Source organism: Triturus cristatus, chromosome 8 (assembly GCF_964204655.1).
Source record: "Triturus cristatus chromosome 8, aTriCri1.1, whole genome shotgun sequence".
Classification (NCBI taxonomy): domain Eukaryota; kingdom Metazoa; phylum Chordata; class Amphibia; order Caudata; family Salamandridae; genus Triturus; species Triturus cristatus.
In genome coordinates, this window is record NC_140591.1 from 502135073 (window position 1) to 502161673 (window position 26601).

Here is a 26601-nt window from a genome sequence, read left to right on the forward strand (position 1 = left end):
CTGCGTTGCTGCATTGCTCACATGACCTGACGTGCCTTTCCACGGCTAGGTCCAACCCAGGCCACCAATAATCCTCCTTCACTCTTCCCTTCGTCTTCACGATTCCTAAATGACCTTCGTGTGCGATGGCCACCACTCTGGGTCGCAGCGCCAACGGGGGTACTACTTTGTTGCTCCGGAACAGGAAACACGGGTTGTCCCCCAGCGACAGTTCTTCTCGGACCTCCCAGTATTGTTTGAGTTCTTCTCCGAGTAACCTCTTCTCCGGCCACCCCTGCGTCACATATGTCTTGACTGCCTTCACCTTTTCGTCAGACCCGTACTCTTCTTCCCATTCCTGCTTGCTGATGGCCTTTTCGTGATCGCCCATGAACGCTACTGCGTACTCTGCCCAATTTTCTGCGTCTTGCGCTTCTGCTGATTCCTTTGCGGCCGCCCTGCTCAGGTAGTCCGCCACTCGGTTCCTGGTGCCTGGGATGTACTCTACGTCGTACACGTAGTCGAGGAGTCGCAGCGTCATCTTTGCGATCCTTGGCGTAGCGTGCTCATGGCCGTTGGATGTGAGGACCTTTACCAGGGGTTTGTGGTCTGTTCGTAAGAGGAACCGTCCTCCCCACAAAAACTGTCGGAACCTTTCCACTGCCCACACGACGGCTAGCATTTCTTTTTCGATCACGCTGAATTTGCGTTCATTGTCTGCCAACGTACGGGACGCGAAGCTGATCGTCGCTGTCATTCCTTGTGCAGACCTTTGCGTTAGCACGGCTCCTAAGCCTCGGTCGCTCGCATCTGTGGTCAGGGTCGTGGGGGCTGCTGGGTCGAACCCTTGAATGGGTATGGCTTCGCATATTTCTCTTTTCATCCCCTCGAACTCCTTCTGTTGTTCCTCCTTCCATGTGAACGCTGTTTTGTCTTTCAGGATCGATCTCAGGTGGTATGTCTTTGATGCAAAGTGGGATACGAACTTGCTGTAAAACTCAGCCATCCCTAAGAATGTCCGTACTTCCTCCTTGCTTGTGGGTGTGGGTGCATCCCTGATGGCAGCCACGTTGGAGGCTTTGGGTTTTATGCCTTCCTGGCTGATTTCGTGCCCTAGGTACGTGACACTTTCCAGTCCAAACTTGCACTTGTCCCACTGTGCCGTGAGCCCGTTCTGCTCTAGTACTGTCAGGACGCCTGCTAGCCTCCGGTCATGTTCTTCCTTGGAGGCGCCCATCACCAAGATGTCGTCCTGGAAGAACTGGATTCCCTCCATCTTGTTGAACAGGCGGTACATCAACTTTTGGAAGACTGCCGCTGCCGAGGCAAGTCCGAACGGCATGCGTAGGAATTTGTAGCATCCGAACGGTGTTATGAACGATGTGAGGTGGCTGCACGATTTGTGGAGTGCGATCTGGTGATACGCAGACGTCAAGTCTACTGTGGAGAACCACCTGGCGCCCTTGGTCTTGGCTAGCATCTCGTTGATGCGGGGAAGCGGGAACTTATCCACCACGATGTTTTTGTTGAGTTCTCTGAGGTCTACACACAACCTCACCTTCCCGTTCGGCTTCTGCACCACTACTAAGGGGGCCAACCATTCCGCGTTGTCTATGGCCTCGATGATCCCATTGTCCTCTAACCTCTGCAGTTCCTCCTGTACTGCCTCCCTGGTGCGGAACGGGATGTTTCGCACCTTGTGGGACACCGGTCGGGCTCCTTCCTTGAGGTTAATTTTGTGCGTGAACTTGGTGAGCTTCCCTATGTCGTCTCTGAAGACTTCTGGGAACTCCTCCTTCCACTGCCTTGCTCTCACTCCGGGGTCTTCTTCCATCATGAGTACTTGTACACGGCCTCCCGGATTCAGTTTTATTCCCAGCTTCCCTTGATCTTTCCATCCCAACACCGATGGTCCCTTTTCTGCCACGTACAGCTTTCCTTCGCACGTTCTGCCCTTGAACTCAAATGTTAGGGGGCAATACCCTACCATGGGTATGGGTTCCCCGGTGAATGTCACCGGATGGATGTCCGTTGGGCGCAGTTGGTGAGTGTTAGCCGGTGCAAAGTCCTCTTCCCATATCCTCTTCTTTATGATCGTGTAGGGGGAACCTGAGTCGGCGACCATGGTGACTCCTACTCCCCCGATGGTCATGTCACACTTCGGTTTCTTGTCGACCGCGCCGTCGATCCCCAGGATCTGGTCTTCAATCATCAGGATCTCTTCGTCCTCCTCTTGGCATTCCTGCTCTTCCTCCTTGCACGACTCCTGTGCTACGTACTTCACTTGCTGCCTTGGCGTTTTCCTTCGACACACTCTTTCATAATGACCCACCAGACCACAGTATGCACACTTAGCTCGGAACGCTGGGCACCCTTTGTCGTTGGCGGCGTGTCTTTCACTGCCACATCTGTAGCACGTGTTGGTGTTCCCTTGTCCCTGTGTCTGCTGTCTCACGCCCCGGGTCACGGGCTTCCTGTGCTGTCGCGTGTTGTGCTGCTCTGCCGCCTGTCTCTCGCGGCTTTTCCTATTTTCTATCCTGCACACCGCTTGTCGTGGGAGTCGGCCCTTCTTTGCTGTCTTCGCGCACCTCTTGGACATTTCTGCTTTCTTCACCATGGCTACCACAGTCTTAAGGGGTTCATCTCCATTAGCCCACAACTTGTCCTGGATGGACGCGTTCGCTGCATGCATTACTATTTGGTCCCTGATCAACTCTTCCTGGAAGGCTCCAAATTTGCACGTTAGGGCAAGCTTCTGTAATGCCGCCACATACTGATCAATCGTTTCCCCTTTCTGTTGCGCTCTGTGGTAGAAGTTGTACATGTCGACCGCTACGCATACGGTTGGGCGGTAATGGGCGTCCATATCGTCGATCGCGTGCTGAAACACATTATCGTCTGCCGCGGGCCGCACTACCTTCACCAAATCGTCGTACACTCTCTGGCCAGCAGGGCCCAAATGGTCTAGCAGTATCCTCTTCCTGCGCTTGCTTGGGAACTCTGCGCCGCTTTCCTCCTCTAACGCGAACAAGAAATTCAAGAAATACGGCTTCCAATCCTCCCACGGCACATCCTGAACCCCTGCTTTCGTGAGGAAAGGTACCGGGTTTGGCAAACCTGTCGACGTGGCACTCATCTTGCTCCTTGCCTCCGTTCGCCGCGAACTAGGGCTCGAGCTTCTCGACCCCCGGGTGCTGTCGGGGCTGCCTTCGCCTGGGTCGTCGTCTCGGTCGGAGTTGGCGCTTCTCGCGTTGCGTCCTGTGACCCCCGCCACGGTGTGTGTGTGCGCTTCGCCACGCGGACTCTCCCTGGCGCCGTTCCGCACCGCTGGGCTGCTGCTGACCGGGGCCGGGCTCAGGTGTGACCCGTCGGACTAGATGCGCGCCCTCCTCTTCCCTCCGAGACACTGCCGCGCTCCTGCTGGTCGGGGTGGTGACCGTGGATGTAGATGGCGTGATAACCACGAGGCACACACTGTGGAGGCAGCGCTGGGCCGTTTCACCTCCTCGTCGCCACACATCCAATATTTAGAAATAGTTTTTATCAGGGATATTGCATTTTGCACACCTAGACGATAATTTCTGATGTGTGCACAGAGGAGCTGCACGCGAGTTGGAATATTGAGTTGTAGGGTAGTTACAGCTCCAATGGCATTCTCCAGGCAGATTGTACCAGGGCAAACTGGACAAAACTAATTAGGGGAAGTACTCGCTGAATAAAGACTGCACTCGCAAACAACGTTATATTTCAGACGCTGCAAGAAAGACCGTGAGATTGGTCAATTTCGCAAAAGGAACGTAAAATAAAAACTAGGGGTGGGCGGAATTTGCATAATCGCGTTACGCAAATCTCCGCGAAACGGTAAAAAAGCTCCGCGAACACGCAGAAATTCCGCGAACACGCGGGATTGCTTGTTCGCGATACTTTTTGCCTGTTCGCGATCGCTGTTTGCGTGCTCAGGGTGAAATATCTCGCGAACACGCATATTGAGAACGCGAACAAGCAAAAAATTTCGCGAAGTCGCGGAACGCAGATTTTTGGGCAATTTCGCGTTCTCCGCGGAACGCGAAATTACCCAAATTCCGCAAATTCCGCGAACGGAACGAAATTTACCGCCCAGGCCTAATAAAAACCTTAATACAAATCAACACGTGAAAACACAAAAATGAACAATTAAAATGACAAGTAAAACTAAAGATTGTAAAATATGGCCAAATAAACATGTAGCATCTGTTCTCTTTTATGGGGTACTGACTTTTTAGTATCAGAGCCTGAAATCTCAGAACACGCTATAGTGTATAAACGGAATTATGAAAAGTGATTAGTCTACAGAAAATGTTCACTTTTATCTGCCTTTCCTAGACGTGCTTTCCGAAATGAAGATTCCTTATTCCACTAACAGCATCTTTCCTTTCATTTGTTTTATTATGAAATAAACTAAGGGCCAAAGGTGGACTCCATTAGGCATACAGTTCAGAAAGTCACCGTTTGAAAGAGTGTAGAACCAATCCTCAACAGAGACGAGATGTGATTCTTGTGTTTACTCTTTTCAATTAAAGTGAGGAATACAGCAGCTTTCTTTGTTCTTTTGCTGGCCGCCCGCTCAGTCTGTTTGATTCTAGAAATATTTGTTTTCTCTCATGTAGTGATCTAAGGGAAAGGATACATGGCAAGTAACATCTATCAAAGATGTGGCTGACTACATCCAACTTTGAGGATAAAGTTCTTCCGAGCATACAGATGAATACAAGACAAAAATAGTATGTCAAGCTGTTGATTTACGGTGTGTACAGCTGTTAAGTGTGCACATTTCTGAAATAGGTTTTCTTCACAGCGAGTGAGAAGACACATGTATTCTGCGCTTTCTCTTGCACATACATTATGCTGTGCAGGAGAGTCATTAGTTTGAGCATTTGTACCAAGCATATGGATATACATGTGCACAGTAATGATCCAACAGCATTGTGTGTACATATGTCTTTAGGTCCTGACTGCCTTGTGTGTCTCCCCTAAAGCAGGAAAAGTTAAGGCCGCTATTCTCTAACTTTCGACCCACCTCAATATTTTGTCCGAGGTAGCTCTGCTGTCCAACACAGATACATACCAAATGGCATAGAGAGGCTTCAGGTGCCAGCCCCTGAAGCTGATTCGACCTTAGTGATAGACAGCCTAAGCCCGACAGCCCCTTCACTAGAGACCTGCACAAAAAAAATCTGGTGGACCATCATTTATGTGAATGGGGATTGCTGGCGAAGGCTCTGAGATGCGAGGTGTGTTGCGATCAATGGTGTGAAGTTTCAAACTGCCAAGCCAGAGTGTGAATCACCCATAATCATTGGAAGCTGAGAAGTGCTGCTCAACTATATATATATACACATATATATGTATAGTGCAGAGGTGTACTCCATATCACTCAGGATATGCCCTCAACGATGGGAAACATATCTAGAGGAAGGCCAAATGGGGGGGCCTGTGCCTAAGCTCCATTTGTAGTGGCCCCACCTTGGACCACAGCACCAAAGCAGTTGAAGGTGCCAGGAGGCGGCAGCTAAAAACATTGCACCTTACTACACTGCAACAAAGTGTTTTTACCCCTAAAATGTTTAAATCTGACTCTGTATGTATGTGTTGATATAGTTATATGTACTCTAAAGATACAGATATATCTACACATACAAAGTATGATGTAAACATTTTTAAGCAAACACATCTATCTATCTATCTATCTATCTATCTATCTATCTATCTATCTATCTATCTATCTATCTATCTATCTATCTATCTATCTATCTATCTATCTATCTATCTATCTATCTATCTATCTATCTATCTATCTATCTATCTATCTATCTATCTATCTATCTATCTATCTATCTATCTATCTATCTATCTATCTATCTATCTATCTATCTATCTATCTATCTATCTATCTATCTATCTATCTATCTATCTATCTATCTATCTATCTATCTATCTATCTGTTACAGAGTGGCGGTGACCATTCTGTAGTTATAGTTAGGGTGACCAGAGATAGGATTTTTTAATTTTTTTATTTTCGTCCCTTCGTAACTCTGCACCAATTTGATGAATGTCTGCGAAACTTTGCAGACGTGCTGGCACTGTTTCATTTTGGGAGTACTGTTTCACAGTGTTTGGTCAAGGGTGTGCAAAGATAAAAGGGGGGCCCAAAATTAGCTACAATTTCAATGCATATTCCATGGACTTTTGTATTTCGTGTAGCAAGGAAAACGTTAGCTGGACTTCTGTCAATGTTAGCAGTATTACATAGTAGGGGGTTTAGATGATTCTTTAGTGTAATGACAGCAAATACATTAAGTGAAAGTTAAGTTGTTAGATATTATCTTTCAGCTATATCTGTGGCCACTGTGATACTGTGGTACAACCTCAGTACATTACGATGAGAAGGGATGATCTGATTGGCTAATGAGGACTTCTCTAAAAGCTCATGGCAGCCATGTTGATTTATACACTGTGAGAAGTTGGCCTGGTATATGCTGTCCACTTGTTAAAGTGGGCACCTTGCACCAGTCCAAACGACCCTAATAGATGATTAGGTTAAAGACAACCTTTATTAAAAGCTATCCTAGTGGTAGCTATGGAGAGCAGCCTTCAGGCTAAGTCTCGAAGGAATGTAAAGCAGCTTGGTTTACCAGATTATAACCTCCTGAATGACCAAATGAAAGGAGAACCACACAAGATACATAAATAAAATATATGTATTTACTACTAAAAATTCTCTACCAACCTCTTTATGAGATTAGAGAACAAGATATACAATATTAAAGCACTAGAACGACAGTAAATAGCACAATACACAGTGGGCCATAGGGGGAGACCAAACCATATATTAAGAAAGTGGTATAACAACCACGGCTTGACTAGAACAGTGCCTAGAGCACATAGAATCGCTGGGGCCCCAAGTGTCACCACCCAAGGTAGTGACACAGGGGACCCACGGGGGACGCGTGCAGTGTGAGAACACAGCCACGAGCTCCGTACAATCCTATGGGAAAGTTGCGGTGGGAATTTTAAAGATTAAGGACACTTAGGAGGACTTTGTGCAAACCCCTTCAAACTTAGAAGGTTCTAAGGCCAGCACCCATTTGAGCACCAGAGTACTCATGTTACCTAACCCAGGGAAGCCGGGTGCATAGGTGGTAAATGGTATTGGGAATCTTAGTCGTTTTCAATGGCGTGATGCTGCAAAGTGCTGCTGCCGGTAAGATGAGAAGAGTCCGGTGTGATCCAAGCCTGGATCAGAGCTGAGAAGAACCTGAAAGCAGAGCGGACAGAGTCTGGATCACAGTGGGGTCACGAGAGGCATGATAAACCAATGCCAACCAATGTCGGGTGTTTCAGGTGAGAGGAGGTGAAGCTTGACTCTGCAGTCACGGAGACCAGGAGACATCGACAATGACAAAAGTCCACAGGCAAGCTGTCCCACGAAGGATGTCGAGTGCTGGGGGGGGGGGGTCAGTGTCCGGATTGGAGACCAACAAGCCTTGGCAACTGCAACCCATGAGGTTAGAGAAAATATGCTTTTGTGAGGACCAACAAGGTCCTGGGGAATCCCCAAGCAATGGAGAGTCAGGGCATGTCTGGAGCAACCAGGAAAGCCAAGTGAAAGTTAAGTTTCCCTTCTCGAGGACCCACAGGTCGACGGACCAGGGACCGCAAAGGGACCTCAAGAGGAATCACAAAATACCAGCCCACGGAATACTGTAGGCTGGTAATCTTCTGTGGAATCACTGCTTGGGGTCTGGACTACAAGTTGCCAAAAGCACAGTCTCAGGGATTGCCAAAAAGCATATGCTACTGCAAATGTGCAAAGTGTCCAGGGGTACGGGTTGCACGGTCCCCACGAGGGCTGCGGGTTTCAAGTTTGCTGAAAGCACTGGTCGGCCTTGGGGAAGCTTGGAAACCCACCTCCTGTGTTGCAAAGTCTTCGGAGTCCTTCAGGAGCTGCGTAGATTCAGACCAGTTAGGTGCATTTCAGGGGTCTGCCTTGCAGGGGAGTAACTCATTTACTCCAAAGGAGATTCTTCGGTCATCCAACGTAGTGTAGATAGTTGAAGTACTTGGTTTCTGTAGCAGAGTTTCGTCCAGGTAAATCCAAAGTCCTATAGCCAGGGGTTCCTACTTTATACCCAAGGAAGGGATGGAACAAACTCTGGGGACCCACCTATGGGAGGGTCAGGACATAGGGGTGGCTACACCCATCTGCTTTGTCCAGTTTTGTGCCAGAGCAGGGGCTGATAGCCCATGCAACCGGTTTGAGCTGGACTATGCACAGGGACAAATGTGCCCCCAGTGCAGACATCAAAGCACGTTCAGAGTGCACCCACTCAGCACCAATACACTGAAGCCTGTCTGGGAGGTGGTCACATCTCCCTGTGACAGGAAACCTATTGTCCAGCCTCCCCTGCTGGAGTTTCGTCCAGCAGCAGGAGGGCAGACTCGTGTCTGTGGCTGGCAGCATCCATTTTGTGATGCCAGGGTCTGTAAAGCTGGTACCTTGTGTACCGGTGCTGTCATATTTCTCCCTGCAGTAGGGTGGAATCATACCTCCCACACCAGTTACTGGTGTGAAGGTATGATTCCAAGGTGTTTGACACCAAACACGCATGTTTCCATGCAGCCGTTTTAAAGTTAGTATTTACCGCAAGGTTATAATGCACATAAGTATATATGATTGGCTGCATCACAAACAACCCCGGAATATAGGTCCTGAAAGCTGCAGCGGGGCTCTGCTCATGCATGGGCACCCTCTCACATAAAACCCAGCACCCTGCCTTCAGGATTGATAAGGCCTGCCATAGGGGTGACTGATAGGTAACTATGTGCAGTGATAAGGGTAGATATAGTGAACCTATATCTAAGTAAGGGGTGCATGCACCACCTTACACAGGCTGTTGTAGCAGACCTGTTGTGTCATTTTGAATGGCCTCCTAGGGGTGGCATAATACATGCTGCCGCCCCTGAAAGGCCTCTGGTGTACCGGTGCCCTGGGTATATAGCATACCATATACTAGGGACTTATAAGGGTACCCCAGAATCCAATCTGGAGTGTACCTAAAGTACATGAACTACCAATGTAAGGAGAAGGCAGAAATACTGGGGTCCTGATAAGCAGGATCCCAGTCAAACTAAGTCAAAAACAGCAAAACACCAGGCAAAAAGTGGGGCTAACCATGTTTTGGATTACATATTAAAAGTGAGTGTTAATAAATGGTTTAGGCTTTTTAACTCTAATTGTTTTAAGTTTGGTATCATTGGCATATGCACAGGAAAAAGCTTGGAAATGTATTAATTTGTTTTATCAAATTTACGGAGTACCACGCTATGGCAGCCCACTGTTGTTATAGTTAGGGTGACCACATATAGGGACTTTTTAGACTTTTGTCCCTTAATAACTGTTTGACTAATGTCTGTGAAACTTTACAGAAATACTGCTCCCATTTAATTTTTGGAGAACTGAAAGTTTTGCAGCGTTTAGTCAATGAGGAGCAAAGATAAAGGGGGTTCCAAAACGGGTTTCAGTTTCATAGCATTTTCAATAGTCTATTGCATTTTGCGTAGAGCAAAAACTGTCAGCTGGACTTCTGTCACATTTGGCAGTATGTCATAGTAGGGGGTGTGGATGAATATTTTGGGTAGTGGTAGCAAATAAATTGAATAAAAGTTAAGTTGTAAAAAGATTTGGGCTATATCAGTGGCAGCGTTGGTACAATGCTACAACCTTGGTATATTGTGATAAGAAGTGATAATATGATTGGCTAAGAAGGACATCTCAAAAACCTCATGGAAGACAAGTTGATTTATACCACACATTTTTTTATGTGTTTAGCAACACATATTAAACGTAAATGTTAATAAATGGTTTAGACTTTTAATTGTAATTGTACTTACTTGGTATAGATGGCATATGTACTGTAAATCATTTTGAAATGTAATAATGAGTTTGATCAACTTAGCAGAATATCCTGTTACGACCCCATTGGACTCTGTAGGGTGCAGTGGTACTGTAAAAACATTTTTAAAATAACTCATACTTATTGATATATATAGACGCACCGGTTAGATGGCATATTAAAAAAAAACCTTTTATTATAATTCAATATTTAGAATTTAATTATGATGTAGCAGGTGTTAGCGAATGTTATTAATGAAAAATATACATATAGACACAAACAGGTTCATTCTTCTATCTTGTATAGTTGTACCGTGTGTCCCCCATCCTTTAAAAGAATATAAAAAAAGAAATGGCCTACCCTGGGGGTGGTGTCCCCGGGGGCAAAAACCACCAGGGAGGGGGGCCACTCAGCACCCCTCCCTTGAAAATAAATATAATGGCTGGGACCTGGGGTATGGAGATTCCCAGGGGCCAAAATCAGCCTGGGGTAGGGGGGGCGCAGAGCCCTCCTCCCCTTTAAAAAAAATACACAAACAAAGGCCTAGCCCTGTGGGATGGGCTCCCCAGGGCCAAAATTGGACTCTGGAGTGGGGCTGCGTGTCCCCATCCCTGTTCTTTTAATTAAAAAATGGGTCAGGCCCGACAGATGCGGGCACAGGGTCCAGAATGGGTCAAGGGAAAGGGAGACACACAGCCCCCCTTTCCTAAATTAAAAAAAAATAAGCCGGCAATGCCCCAGAGGTGGTCGGAGGCCACCCCCCTTTTTCCAATTCTCTGCAAACGTGCCTCTCTTTGCACTGCTGGTGGGGAGATGAGGTCCCCTTGCTTCCTGAGTGTCTCAGGACTAAAGTGGACTTCATCCCACAAGAATCAGTGCACCAGGAGAAGCATTTGCACAGTGGTGGAGAAAGGGAGAGTGGCCTCTGATGACCTCGCAGCAATTCCACTGTGTTGGAAATACCCACTCCCACACCGGAAGGGTGGTGGTGGACTTCCCGAACACACTGTGGTAGCTTGGCTCGAGTGGTCAGGAAACAGGCACCGTGCTAAGCATACGTTATACCCATACAATAACCATGCGTGCATCCGTTCCAAAAACGACTCTACACCGTAAAAATTATGAAAATATCTTTCTTTATCTTCTTTTTCTCTTAGTTGCTGATTAGATAAATAATTACACAATCACAATATACAAGGCTTATTAAATAGTGCAGGTCAACTAAATACTGGCTTAATGATTCAATAAATAGGGGTGATCATAAATATTAAAGACATAAATATAAGTGCAGTTAATACAGGCAATTAAATATTCTGAGGCAATAAATACTGTAAACCAATAAATATTGTGCATCAATAAATACTGTGGACCAATAAATACAGTGAAGCAATAAATAGGTCAAATACAATAAATACAGTGCCCCCAATAAATAATTAAAAGCTGACAGTGACACTCATATAATCAGATCACATTTGAGATTACTATGGGCTGAATTGGCCCAGGCACAGCTTATGGTGAGGTAGATGGCTTGAGGGTGTCTACTCCCTGGCTTGGACAAGGCTGAGGCCTAAACGGAGGTAGATCAAGGGGGGGTTCTAGAGATCTGGCTTTCCCACTCTACACAACCCCACTGAATTAGTCTCAGCTCACCCCTGGCACAGTCAGGCTGGTTCCAGCACCTCCCTAGCCCTCAGAGTAGTCTCTCAAGTCTCCACAGGGCCTTAGGCGCCCTCTACTCCACGTACTGCCCTTTTTCTGATGCTCCGACGCTGCTGGAGTCGGGTCGACGCCGTGAGGCGGTTCCGGTTCGATGTCGGCGGCCTCGGCGCAATGTCAGTTCTTGACGACGCCGGTAGGCGGTTCCGGTTCGATGTCGGCGGCCTCGGCTCGATCTCGACCTCCGATTCGATGACGTCGGGCAGTCTTGACTCAATGTCGACTTCGGGCGGCTCCGGTCCGATGGCGACCTCGGCTTCGATGACGTCGGCCGGCCTTGCCTCGATGTCGACTTCCGGCGGCTCCGGAGTGCGATCTCCACTCCCGACCTCCGGTGCTCCTCTCCTCAGGTTCCCGGCGACTCCGGAGTGCGACCTCCACTCCCGACCTCCGGCACAATTCTCCTCAGGTTCCGGCGACTCCGGAGTGCGATCTCCACTCCCGACCTCCGGCACGCTTCACCTCGGTCTCCGACGACTCCGGAGGGCGGACTTCACTCCTCCGATGACGCCGTTAACTCGACCTCGGGTGACTTCCTCCTCGACCTCTGGTACTCTCTACGACCTCTGACGGCGCCCTCTCTCGACCTCTGGCGGCTCCGGGTACGACGTCTGCTTTTCCAGTCAGCGCCGCTTCTCCACCTCGGGCTCCAGGTCTCAGGCTACTCGACGTCGGACTCCAGGGAAACCAGTATTCAGGTCAGGATCTTGCTGTTCTTTGGTTCTAAGGCCTGTTCCTGCTGTCCAGGTCCTTAGGATGGTTTTTCTTGCTTCTTCCCACACAGGGCTCCAGGCTGGGCTCAGTCAGTAGGGACTAGTATCAAGGGTGGGTTTATGGACCCCACTCCAGGCACAAGTTTCCACCCCTGCTGCTTCACTCCTTCCTCCTTCAGGTTTCTGCTGCTCTTTCTTCACCAGTCAGGTGCCAACTGCCAGCTCCAACTGCCAACTCTCTGTCTTAGCTTCCCAACATTCTAAACCGCCTCCAACGGTCACAGGGTTCTGGAATGTTCTGGAAGGTGCTAGTAGGTTCCAGTGGATGCTGGTGATGTCACAGGTGGCCACCATTTTGTGCTCCAGGCCCTCAGACAGAAGTTTCAGGGGTAGATAAAATGGCTCCCTGAATCTGCATCAACACTACAAAAAGTCTGGTGGTTCCCAAAAAGGAAAAATACCAACAGGGTTTGAGGCAAAAGTGGGACAAAATAAATAATGATGAGGAGGGACCACCCAAAGGGCTGACAGGTCTAACACACTGTGTGTGGTTTACTGGATTTAACAGGTGGGCTAGTTGCCCCTAAGGACCCTCAGCTGCGAAGGGGACTTCATGCCCCAAACAAGAGCATGCCAAGAGGTGTGTTTGCAGCGTGGTAGAGAAAGTGGGCATGGTCTGCTATCAGAACTCAGCAATCCTGCTGTTTGGGACTTAGTGGAGATAATAGGAGGGTTAGTTGGCCCCAATGATGTCCTTAGGGGCCAACTACCCTCCTGTTATCTCCAGGAAGTCCCACACATTGGGATTGCTAAGAGGTCTTTGGAGGCCACCCCCCCTTTCTCCACCACTCTGCAAACGCGCCTCCTGGCACACTACTGGTTGGGGTATGAAGTCCACTCCACTCCTGAGGGATCTTGGAGGCCAAGAAGCTCTCCTGGTACCTCCTGTAAGTCCTATGCAGTGGAATTCCCGAGAGCTGGACTTAAGTCTCTTTCTCTACCACTCTGCAAATGTAACTGCTAATTGAAAAACCTTAGAAATTCACTAAAAAACAAGGTTACAGGGACGTTATAGTTAGCATATAGAGTTTAAAAAAACTAAGAAATTCACACAAAAAAACTAAAGGTTATAGGGACGTTATAGTTAGTAAGTAAAATATGTAAAACCTTGGAAATTCACTAAAAAACAAAGGTTACAGGGACGTTATAGTTAGGCTGACATTTCACTCAGCAAAACCAGAGAAATGTGTCCGTCAAAGTTAGCTGAGTTAACTACAACTTGCGCCCCACAAGGCACTGCTTATGACCTCACATATCATATCACTCATGACATGGTCAGTGACATCACTGATGATGAGATCACTGATGGCATCCCAAAATTACATCACTGAAGACATCAGTGATGACATCAACCACACCATCTCTGACACACCTACTCACACCCCTATAGAATCTTTTAAACACCCACTTTCACTCCCACACAATTATTCACAGACCCATTGGCAGAGCCATACCAGTACATACACAGCCACTCACTAATTCATAGATCTACACACATATCCACTTGCTCACCTATACTGCCACTCTTACACCCACTCGGTCACCTATACAGCCAAATATTAAAATATTAATTTACATTTATTTTATAAATGGTCAGTTATGATTTCAAAATTATATACAAAATTACAAATAATTATATATATTTATAGCAAACACATAAAATCTAATTAAAAAAACATTCTAATATAAATTAAAACCTTAAACTATTTAAAAATCTTTAACCTAAATTTCCCACTACATTCAGTGCGACAGTAGGAAAAGTGTTGGATAGCGGAGGGGTAAACATTACTATTCCCACTCTAATGAGTGTAACAGTAGAGAAAAGTGTTGGATAGCGGAGGGGTAAAAATTGCTATTCCTTATCCAATGAGTGCTGCAGTAGGGAAAGTATTGGGTAGCAGAGGGATAAAACATACTATTATCACTCCAGTGAGTGCAACAGTAGGGAAAGTGTAGGATAGTGGTAGGGTAAAATGTACTATTCCCAATCCAATCAGTGCAACAGTAGGGAAAGTGTTGGATTGCAGAGGGGTTGCAATATTCTCACTGCAGCCAGTTCAAAATTAAAAACAAACAAAATATTAACAACAAAAAAATGTAAATTACAAAATAAATAATGAATAAATATGTACAAAATTAAAATACCAATATATTTAATATTAAACATTTAAAAAAAACGTATTATAATGTTAAATACAAATACCTACAAATATTATATAAAAAAAACCTAAAACATTATTTTCAAACAAATACATATTTTTATTAAGTAAATATTTGGAAACAAAAACATTAATTATTACATACAATTATTTTTTTTTATTTTCTACCCAGTAACCCCACACAATTCACAACCCACATCTAAATATATAAAAAAATACTTCCATAATAAACATAATTACTTTCCAATTAAAGAAATATTATTAATTAAAACTCGTATAATCCCCACAACCGACAGCTAAAATGAAACTGTAAAAAAAATAATTACACAATTAAAACTTATTTTCAATAAAAAAACTAATAGTATTTAACAACTAATTATAAATTAAGTAAAATTAATTCAATCCCCAACATTTACCCCTATAAAAATAAAACCCACACACCAAAAAATAAGCAATTACCCTAACTAAATATCAGTTATTTAATATTAATGATCAACTGATTATTAATTAATTAAACTGTAAAAAGGGGCACGGCCTGCACCACCACTCTGCAACGCAGCACAGTGGCGCTTACTGGAAGCACCTGGTGGGCTAGTTGGCCCCTAGGGTACCTTAGGATTGAAGGGGAATTATTTCCCCAACTTAAAACACACCACAGGACCCTAGCGCATATTGGAGGTTCCTGGTGGGCTAGTTGGCCCCCAGGGACCCACAGAATTCAAGGGGAATTCGTTCCCCATCTGCAAACATGCCAGGGAGTGCTGCAAGGAGGGGGCTTGGCCTCCGGCGTGATGCCGGTCTTTTATTTATTTTATTTTTTTTAAAAGGGGGGCTGTGTTGCCACCCTTCTTTTTCTAATTTATTGGCCATGGAGACCCCATCCCCGAGGGCCTGCCCCCTAATTTAAAAAAACAAAAACAAATTGGAAGCGGGCCGCATGGCCCCCCTACCGAGGCCTTATTCAGTCCCGGGGACCCCATCCCCCGGGGCATGGCCTTTCATTTATTTATTTTTAATTCTTTGGGAGGTGGGCTGCATTGCCCCCCTCTCAGGCCACTTATGGCCCCAGGGACCCCATCCCCCGGGGCAGGCATTTGTTTTTTTAATTTTTTTATTTTGTGGAGGGGGCCACATGGCCCCCCTCCCGGGCCACTTGTAGTCCTGGGGACCCCATCCCCCTGGGCTGACCCTCTCTGTTGGGGACCGTGGGGGGGTCCCCAATCCCCCCACAGTCCCGCCGGCTCCCCGCGTCCCTCGGGAGCTGGCATTGCTTTTCCACATGGGGAGCTGCTAAGATGCAGCTCCCCGTATGGAAAAGCAATTTGGTTTGCATTTTGAAAGAGAGAGCAGGTTTCCTGCTCTCTCTTTCAAAATCCAAACCAAGTTTGCTATGGCAGGGTGGGAGCCGCGAGGCTCCCGCCCCACCATAGCAAACTACAGTGTCCTTGGGTGGGCACCCCGGGACACTGCTGGTGCTGGCCCTAGAGGGTGGTGGTCCCCAGGGCCAGGACAAGGCTCCAGGAGGGGGGCCGCGTGGCACCCCTCCCACAATTTACAAAGCCCCGGAGGGTGGGGGTCCCCGGGGCGGGGGGGTCCGTCATGGACCCCCAAATTTTAATATTTAGAGCCCTGGGGAGGTGGCGGTCCCTGGGGCGTGTGGAGGGGTTTAAGCCCCCTCACACAGGTTTTTTTTTTAACAGCCCCGGGGGGTGGCGGTCCCCGGGGCTGCGGAGGGGCAGTGTGCCCACCACAATAATAATTAAGTAGAGCCCCAGGGGGGGTGGTGGTCCCCGGGGCTTGGGGGGCCTTAGAGGCCCCCCAACATTAAACTAAGAAGCCCCTGGTGGGTGGTGGTCACCGGGGCTGCAGGGGGCAGTGAGCCCCCCACAATTATGTTTGAAAAGCCCCATGGGGTGGCGGGCCCCTGGGCTGTGGGGCCCCTTTGGGCCCCCCATCCCAATACAAATATTGCCCCCAGGATTTGGCCCACCCGGGGGCTAAATATTAACAAGGCACGGGAGCCCACGCTTCATTTTTTTAATAATTTCGGCCGAAATTCGCCCTGGGTACGCAAATCTTGCCGATTTGAAAAAAAAATGCTTTTTGGGCCCTGGGGGTCCTTGTGGAACCCCTGAGCAGGCCTAGGGGGTCAGGGTGTTTCTACCCTGCCCCCTTTTTGTGTTTTGCACATTACATTTTCTGTTTCCTGTTGACAGTCAATTAGCATAAAGCTCGTGCTTGGGAGGATCCGTGGCTCTAGATACATATGTGTTTTTACTTTTGATTTTCTCAGCAACTACTGAACAGATTTACACCATTTAACACAAAGGATTCTTTCTGAAACCAAGAACTACCTCTTTGGCAAATTTGGTGTAATTACGTTCAGCAGTTCGGGCTGTAGCCGTATCTAAAGTTTCCTATGGAAAATTGCAGAGGGAAAACACGTTTTGGGACTCCCCTTTTTTCTCGGCCCTCACTTGACGAATCACCCCGAAACTTTCAAGATAGGGGCGGACCGGAGCGCCCCACAAGTTTAGAAAATTTCACGAAGATTCGTCTATCGGTGTCAAAGTTATTGGGAATAGAATGTTGTGAATTTCCTATGGAAAATAGGTCCTAACTATAACTATCCTCTGGCGACCGCCAGTAGATAATATGTATATATATATTTTGCTCCATTGTCCACCTTAAGGCGACTGCTGCACTCTTGTGACGGGTTCAATCGAACATGCAGGTGGGTCCATTTAACATCAAAGGCTCTTGTCTCCTCAGAAACATGCTGCATTCACGGGGTCCATTCAAAATACTTTATTTGCGAGGACGCGTTTCGGCGCTCAGCCTTCTTCTTGCTCGCGCATTCAAAAGAACAGCATTGACATGATGGTGCTTTAAATTACTAGCTGGATTTTCTTCGGCTAGAGTAGATGCAATGAGAGAGGGGATTGGTCAGTCATGCACCAATGCCGTTTCCCCTCCGTTTTTGTTACGAGGAAGTTTTCAATTCATAATGTGTTTCGGGCCCCCTGACCGACCCCTGAGAAGAATGGAGCACTCCCCCCACCCATAAGCATTTGCCAGCCATTGAATGGTTCACACACACCTAACAGATAGGTAGACCCCATCCCTGGGAGGGCTATTTGGGGGTGGGAGGCCTGCACAACAACTCACAACAGGTCCCCTGACCCATCCCTGAGAAGGATGGAGCACTTCCCCCCACCCAGAAGCATTTGCCAGCCATTGAATGGTTCACACTCACCTAACAGATAGGTAGACATTTTCCCAGGGAGGGCTGTTTGGGGGTGGGAGGCCAGCAACACAACTCCCACCATGCCCCCTGTCCCACCCCTGAGCAGGATGGAACACCCCCCAGAAGCATGCGGCATAGTTTGCATTGCTTACATCAAACTAGCAGGTAGGTAGCCATCTTAACAGGGAGGGGTGTTTGTGGTTGAGAAGACTGCACTACAACTCCCACCATGCCCCCTGTCCCACACCTAAGAAGGATGGAGCAACCCCCCGAAGCATGTGGCAGAGATTGCATTGCTCACATCAGAATAACAGGTAGGTAGCCATCTTAACAGGGAGGGGTGTTTGTGTGTGGGAAGACTGCACTACAACTCTCACCATGCCCCTTGTCCCACACCTGAGCAGGATGGATCACCCCCCAGAAGCATTTGGAAGCCATGTTCTCACAACAAACAAACTAACAGGTAGGTAGACCCCTTCCCTGGGCGGGTTTTTTGGGGGTGGGAGGCCTGCACAACAAATCACACCAGGCCCCCTTGCTCCTCAGCACATCAAGGGGTGGCGGGCCCCTGGGCTGTGGGGCCCCTTTGGGCCCCCCATCCCAATACAAATATTGCCCCCAGGATTTGGCCCACCCGGGGGCTAAATATTAACAAGGCACGGGAGCCCACGCTTCATTTTTTTAATAATTTCGGCCGAAATTCGCCCTGGGTACGCAAATCTTGCCGATTTGAAAAAAAAATGCTTTTTGGGCCCTGGGGGTCCTTGTGGAACCCCTGAGCAGGCCTAGGGGGTCAGGGGGTTTCTACCCTGCCCCCTTTTTGTGTTTTGCACATTACATTTTCTGTTTCCTGTTGACAGTCAATTAGCATAAAGCTCGTGCTTGGGAGGATCCGTGGCTCTAGATACATATGTGTTTTTACATTTGATTTTCTCAGCAACTACTGAACAGATTTACACCATTTAACAAAAAGGATTCTTTCTGAAACCAAGAACTACCTCTTTGCCAAATTTGGTGTAATTACGTTCAGCAGTTCGGGCTGTAGCCGTGTCTAAAGTTTCCTATGGAAAATTGCAGAGGGAAAACACGTTTTGGGACTCCCCTTTTTTCTCGGCCCTCACTTGACCAATCACCCCGAAACTTTCAAGATAGGGGCGGACCGGAGCGCCCCACAAGTTTAGAAAATTTCACGAAGATTCGTCTATCGGTGTCAAAGTTATTGGGAATAGAATGTTGTGAATTTCCTATGGAAAATAGGTCCTAACTATAACTATCCTCTGGCGACCGCCAGTAGATAATATATATATATATATATATTTTGCTCCATTGTCCACCTTAAGGCAACTGCTGCACTCTTGTGACGGGTTCAATCGAACATGCAGGTGGGTCCATTTTACATCAAATGCTCTTGTCTCCTCAGAAACATGCTGCATTCACGGGGTCCATTCAAAATACTTTATTTGCGAGGACGCGTTTCGGCGCTCAGCCTTCTTCTTGCTCGCGCATTCAAAAGAACAGCATTGACATGATGGTGCTTTAAATTACTAGCTGGATTTTCTTCGGCTAGAGTAGATGCAATGAGAGAGGGGATTGGTCAGTCATGCACCAATGCCGTTTCCCCTCCGTTTTTGTTACGAGGAAGTTTTCAATTCATAATGTGTTTCGGGCCCCCTGACCGACCCCTGAGAAGAATGGAGCACTCCCCCCACCCATAAGCATTTGCCAGCCATTGAATGGTTCACACTCACCTAACAGATAGGTAGACCCCATCCCTGGGAGGGCTATTTGGGGGTGGGAGGCCTGCACAACAACTCACAACAGGTCCCCTGACCCATCCCTGAGAAGAATGGAGCACTTCCCCCCACCCAGAAGCATTTGCCAGCCATTGAATGGTTCACACTCACCTAACAGATAGGTAGACATTTTCCCAGGGAGGGCTGTTTGGGGGTGGGAGGCCAGCAACACAACTCCCACCATGCCCCCTGTCCCACCCCTGAGCAGGATGGAACACCCCCCAGAAGCATGCAGCATAGATTGCATTGCTTACATCAAACTAGCAGGTAGGTAGCCATCTTAACAGGGAGGGGTGTTTGTAGTTGAGAAGACTGCACTACAACTTCCACCATGCCCCCTGTCCCACACCTGAGAAGGATGGAGCAACCCCCCGAAGCATGTGGCAGAGATTGCATTGCTCACATCAGAATAACAGGTAGGTAGCCATCTTAACAGGGAGGGGTGTTTGTGTGTGGGAAGACTGCACTACAACTCTCACCATGCCCCCTGTCCCACACCTGAGCAGGATGGATCACCCCCCAGAAGCATTTGGAAGCCATGTTCTCACAACAAACAAACTAACAGGTAGGTAGACCCCTTCCCTGGGAGGGTTGTTTGGGGGTGGGAGGCCTGCACAACAAATCACACCAGGCCCCCTTGTTCCTCAGCACATCAAGAAGGAGCACTCCCTCCCACCCAGAAGCATGTGTCAGTCATTGCACTGTCCACTTCAAACTAACAGGTAGGTAGACATATTATGCTTCCTTGTACCACCCCTGAGCAGGATGGAAGCCTACACCGCACACACACACACAGATGTGTCACAAATCCAACCCAAGTGTGAAAACATAACAGGTAAGTAACCAGTACATGCACCCAGCCATTCCTCTAAAAAAGCATGGTGCCATATGACAACACCAGCCCTCTCATTGCACAAATATACACACCAATACCGTTGCCACTCACAGTGTGCAGGCAGCTAAGCAAATTAAACTGTCACAGCAACCAAAGTGTGACACAACAATTAAGAAGCTAAAGAAAGTCTGTGCACAATCATGCACAGCACTGAATGCCATGTGTAAGTGCCATGAGGCCAGAGCAGCAGGGACCACATGAAAACAAAGAAAGCATGGTTGTTGGTACAAATTCAGATTTTCACATGACATGACATAGGTTTGCATGAGATAACAATGGCCAGTTCATGCTCAGATGTTACGTCAGCCAGGGCAGAGTAATTAACAAAGAGGCATTACAGAAAATCTTTGCTGCGCTAGTCCCTAGATGGCAACATGTCCCTGTAATCACAAAACATGCACGTGGCGCATGGTATGTTTTGACACCTCACACCATGGACAAGTAATGCATGTACCTCAACATCATCTCAGGAGGCACAGTAGTGCACATACAAACAATGTGATGATTAGTCAACTGTGTGGTGTACAAACAGTAAATAATACACAGCTAACACAAAGCTTGCGGGTGCACTACAATGACCATTTCCCATCTGTCCCACAGGTGACCAAGAACTGACTGCAATGGACAATACCAGCAACCTGCAGAGCCAGTCTCCCCCCCTGGAACATGGACTCTCGGATGTTGACTCCCGGGATTCAGAGGACGAGGAGCTCCAAGCCGGCCCATCTGGTGTGCCAGGGCTCAACCGGTCCCAGGACCCCATTGTCCCCCCACCACATCTGCAGCAACACCAACAGCTACGCAGACCACTGCTGTTATGGCCTGTGCGTCGTCCACTACCACCACCAGTGCTGCCTGCAACACTCCCCCTGTCACAGAGGATGACCACCCACACCACCAACTGAGGAGGGCAGGGAGAGGATGCAGGTACCTACAGTGGTGAGGCAACAGGTCCCTGGCAGCAGGGCAGGTGGGAGGGCCAGGGTCACTCACAGACAACCAGAGCCTGAGACCGAAGCCCTGGACAACATAAACAGAGTCCTTGGGGCACATGAATGGGCCCAGGGACAAACGGGCTGGTCAGAAGAATATTCCCACAAGCTCCTCCTGCTGATGAGGTCCATGGTACCCGCATGGGACAAATTGTGGACCTCTTGGGCCAGCTAGTGGTGGCACTGAGGGACAGGCCTGCGCCACAAACAACACCTCCACCTCCCCCTGCAGGACCGCAGGATGACATTTCAACATCCTCCCCTGCGGCCACAGAGAGGGGTGAGTACTCAGACCCCACAGGCCCTACAGCAGAGGCCCTCCTGCCAAGCGATGAAGGGGCCGTCCCAAGAAATCCCTGGGAGTATCCCGTGGCAAAGCACCTGCCAAATGTCAGACACGGAGCCAGCCATGATGGCAACCCTCTTCACTACTGCATTGACTTTTTAGACTGTCTTTCCCCACACTGCCTTGTAAATGGCATCTGTCTGTTGTACTGGGTCACCACATCAATGTGGTGACTCCTCGATTCTCTCATTTACCATAACTGTGAACTCACTGCTTCACTATTCACCCCAATGTAAATGTTCACCCTTCCTCACATGTCACCATTGTAAATAAATACTCCTTACACACATGTTGTTGTTTCTGCTCCGACTTTATTCCAGGATGTGCAGTCTTCACCATGATTACCATGTACCAGGAGTATGGAATGTATGTAGGCAAGGAGAGGCTGAAGGGACCTAGGAAAACACAACAGAACAACATTCACTAGTCTGGGTGTGGCATCACAGACATCACACAACACTTACCATCAAGCTGATCCAACATGCACACATCACAATGAGCAACAAGTGCCAACATTCACATCCTGAAGTAGTTCCAAACTACCCTGTCCCAGAAACATTGACAGCCACCACTGAGTCAACAACTGGCTGCAGTCACAAAGCTCACATACACCTTCACAACAAAAGCAATATCATCAGACAATGGGTCCGTTGTACATTGTCACTCACCTTCAAGTGAAGTAGCAGTTGATGAGCTGTTGACGCAGGTCAACACCTTCCTCCTCTCCACTGTCCTCATCACTGGACACTGGTTGATTTGCAGGTGGGGGCCTTTGCTGCTCATCAGCATCCAGGAGCAGGGGGATCTCCTTGCGAATGGCTAGGTTGTGGAGCATGCAGCATGCCACTACAATCTGACACACCTTTATGGGCGAGTACATCAGTGCACCTCCGGTCTTGTTCAGGCAGCGAAATTGTGCATTCAGGAAACTGAAAGTAAGCTCCACCACACAACATGTCCTCCCATGGGCATCATTGTAGCAGACTTCAGCTGGTGCCTACGCGATTCCGCAGTGGGCTCAGCAACCAAGGACAGTTGGGATATGCAGAGTCACCTTGGTGTGAGGAACACAGAGAAACCTTGTAATGTCACTGTGTCAGAGGACAGCATGTCACACACTGTCAAGAATTCCTGTCATGCGAGGGGAGGAAAACGGTAACCAGCGTAAACGGACTACATCTCCCAGGATGCTTAGCGGTTGAGAGGTTATGTAAACAGGAGAGCTGTTACATAACTCAAGGAAAACACGCCCTTATGTAAACAGGAGAGCTGTTACATAACTCAAGGGAAAACACGCCCTTATGTAAACAGGAGAGCTGTTACATAACTCAAGGGCAAACACGCCCTTATGTAAACAGGAGAGCTGTTACATAACTCAAGGAAAACACGCCCTATAAAGGGAGGAACCGGGAGGGACAAGGCTGTCGGATATTGTGTTTACACCGACGTACCTGCTTCGTGAAGAGCAGTGTTCCGGAGTGGTGCTCCAGTAAGGCAAGAACGGAGGTAGGTCGAGTCGTTACTCCCTGGGCCGTGTCTTGCCCCATCGTCATCTGTGAAGGACCCGGAAGCTCTACCGGTCAACCATTGAGCTTCGCTTTTTGACTCGGCTGAGTCAAAGCGCAGTGGCGCTTTTGCTGGTTGGAGTCGTAACTCCCAGCCCGACCAGAGATACAGGGACTGCCAGCTGTAACGCACACCAGGAGGTGTTTGCCGCGTTACAGACTCGGAAGTCCACAGGATCGATCGAGCGGCTGCTCTCGGTTCAGTCTTCTTGCTTTTGATTGGGGTATCGGTGACGCATCACCAGGAGGTGACTCCGCGTCCCGGTGCAGTCGGAGGAAGAGGTTGAGCGGCTGCTCCCTTCAGGTAGAGACCCCGGCTGGGTGTTTCCCTGACTCCTCGATTCTCCCCAACACTCGTCGTGCCCCTCACAGCCTACCGATTGGCATTGTCGGCCATTTCATTTCTGCCCTCTGTTGGCATACGCCGGGATCGGCGTATATGCAGAGGACGGTTAGGACCATCCGTGCTGTGGGCTGGTAACGTACTGAGCCTGGAGGATTCCAGTGACTATAACTTTTGTTTATTCGTTGTATTGTTTTTGCCTTCATTAAAATATCTAACCCTTCACAAGTGGTTGCGTCCTCATTATCGTGTCTGTTAAACGATCCTGAGACGTTCAGGGCGTTACACACACACAGCATGCTATTTGATTCTGCATACTCACCCACAATCCATGCATGCTCAGGAAGCAGATTAGCCATCAGCTGTGGTACAATGCTGTTATGCATGATGTATGAGTCATGGGCTGAGCCGGGAACTTTGGCACACACGTGCAAGATGATCATATCCGCCTGGCTCACCACTTGCAAGTTGATGGAATGGAAGTGTTTCCGATTCCTGTAGATGTGCTCACGTGCCTTGTGTGGAACTAGCCCAACATGGGTGCAATCAATGGCACCAAAAACATGGGGGTTGTGTCCAAGGGCATAAAAATCAACCTTCACAGCCGCCTGGGGAAATGGATATACCTGTCCTTGCAGATCATCATAGCGGACAGGACATCAAGCAGCACCTTGCTGAACATAGATTGCGACATGCCACCTGTGCTGGACACCATGTGCTGGAATGATCCAGTGGTAAAAAAATGCAGGTCCGCCATCACCTTAGATGTTGGGGTGAAAGCTGTTGGATATGTTTTGAGAAGCTGCAGGTGGGGCGCCAACATATCACAAAGGTCTCTATCCAGATGGAATTTCCAGATGATCTCCTCATTCTCCATGTCTGCCAGCACTGTGAAGGGACGATACAGATTTGGTCTCCTCCTAGTTGAGATGAAAGTGGACACATGTCAATGCAATATACCATGAGATGTGCACAACATCTTACATTTTGACTGACACAATGCCAACAATGACTATCATCACAATTGAGTTACGGAGCTGCTTACATGTAAGGACACCTTCAGCTACACTGCTCATACACTTGTCCCCTTTCACACAGCAAGTACCTCCGAAACAACATCAGACTATGAGAATGCACATAGGGATATGGCCACATCAAGCATGGGCACGCCTGAGAGTATTTCATCCAGCATATGTGTAAAAATGCAACACTACTGTCTCATGCCTAGCTGCTGTATCTGCCACACCTTCAGGAGTAAGTTGAACATGGCACACATCAACAACACATTGACCACAGGCTGAGCGTAAACAATACGTGTGTGCATGATCCAAGAAAAGAAGACAGTCAAATGTGCACATTGTTCATTGAGACATACATCACTGTGATTGTCACAGCACTTTCACACATCGAAATGTGTACACATTGGAAAGTCCATAACAACACTGTTCTGTGTACATGCCCATCAATATCACAAGTGACATGTGAGGGAGTACACAAACATGGCATGTGTAGTCAGCAGTGGGTTCAATCTGACATTAATCGATGTGCTGGTTGATAATGATATTAATGAGCAGAGCATTGGTGAAAAAATATATAAAAGATGTGCAAACACAAGTAGTTGCCATTTTTATGTTTGATATTAATAGCAAATGATATGTGGTTGTTCTGCCTGGAATTACTATTAATCACTACTTACAATATGTACGTTTTCTTACATTAGGAATTGGGATTTCCTAATTGCGATTCAGTAACAATCACAATTAGGAAATCGCAATTCCTACTTTTTGTATATACTCCCTAGACTTTCTTAACAATGTAGCCAATTAAATGCAGTTTATTCAGAAATGCTAAACACACTAAAGGAAAGAAGAATTCTGTTTTCTGGTCAGATTTAAAAACTTTATTGGACACTAGGGGCCTAGTTACGATGAGAGTCAGAAAGCCTCCGACCGCATTACGATGCAGGCAGTAGAAAGTGAAACCAGCCGGTCATTCGGCTGGATTCCGATGTGCTCAAGGAGCCCGTTGGCCAGTCGGAGGCCTGTCTGTAATCCCTATGGATGGCGTTTCCGCTCTAGGGATTACGATGTCGGTTTCCGACAGGCTATCCATGTTAGGCTTTCCGACATGGAAAGCCTGTCAGAAAGCGACGTTGGGGGCCCCTAGTAGGGCCTCCATTCCTCCACGGCTTCTGGTTGGGCGCCAAGGGGTCATTCAATCCCTGCACCATGTGGCAGGCATCCTGAGGTGCCTGCCATGCGGTGCAGGGATGAACAGATTCTCCCATTTGTCTATGGTACTTGTGCTATGGACGATTTACGGACACAGCACAAGCTCCCATAGACAAATGGTAGTATGCTACCGCACCATGTGCGGTCGCATTGCAATCGAGGTGTTGGGACCACAGTGGTGTCCTGACGTTGTAATTAGGCCCAATATGTCAAGAGGGGATATGGTGAAAATTACAAGTGGTATCTGCACATTAGTTCAATTAGAGAATACCAGTGATGGAAATCTGAGCCAAAGATATGTTATTCTAAATGTTCACTGGTAAGGTTGAATTGCTCCGCTCTTATTTTCAATATTTTCTGGCTGATTTGTATTGTAAATTAATTTGAATAACCTCGGCACTGTTATAAATTGAAGGGATAGCATTATAATTTTGTTAATGTTAATGTTACTGTGATTTATAAAGCTCACGTATACCCGGTGGTGTCTTGGCGCTGATGACGGAAGAGAATCTGTTCTGGCGTCTAGTTCTGGAAAATTCAGGTTTTCAGACCTTTTCTGAAGGAGGCGAGAGAGAGCTTGCGCTTCTGAGCTCAGTCGGAAGAGAGTTCCAAAGTTTATAGATGCCAAAC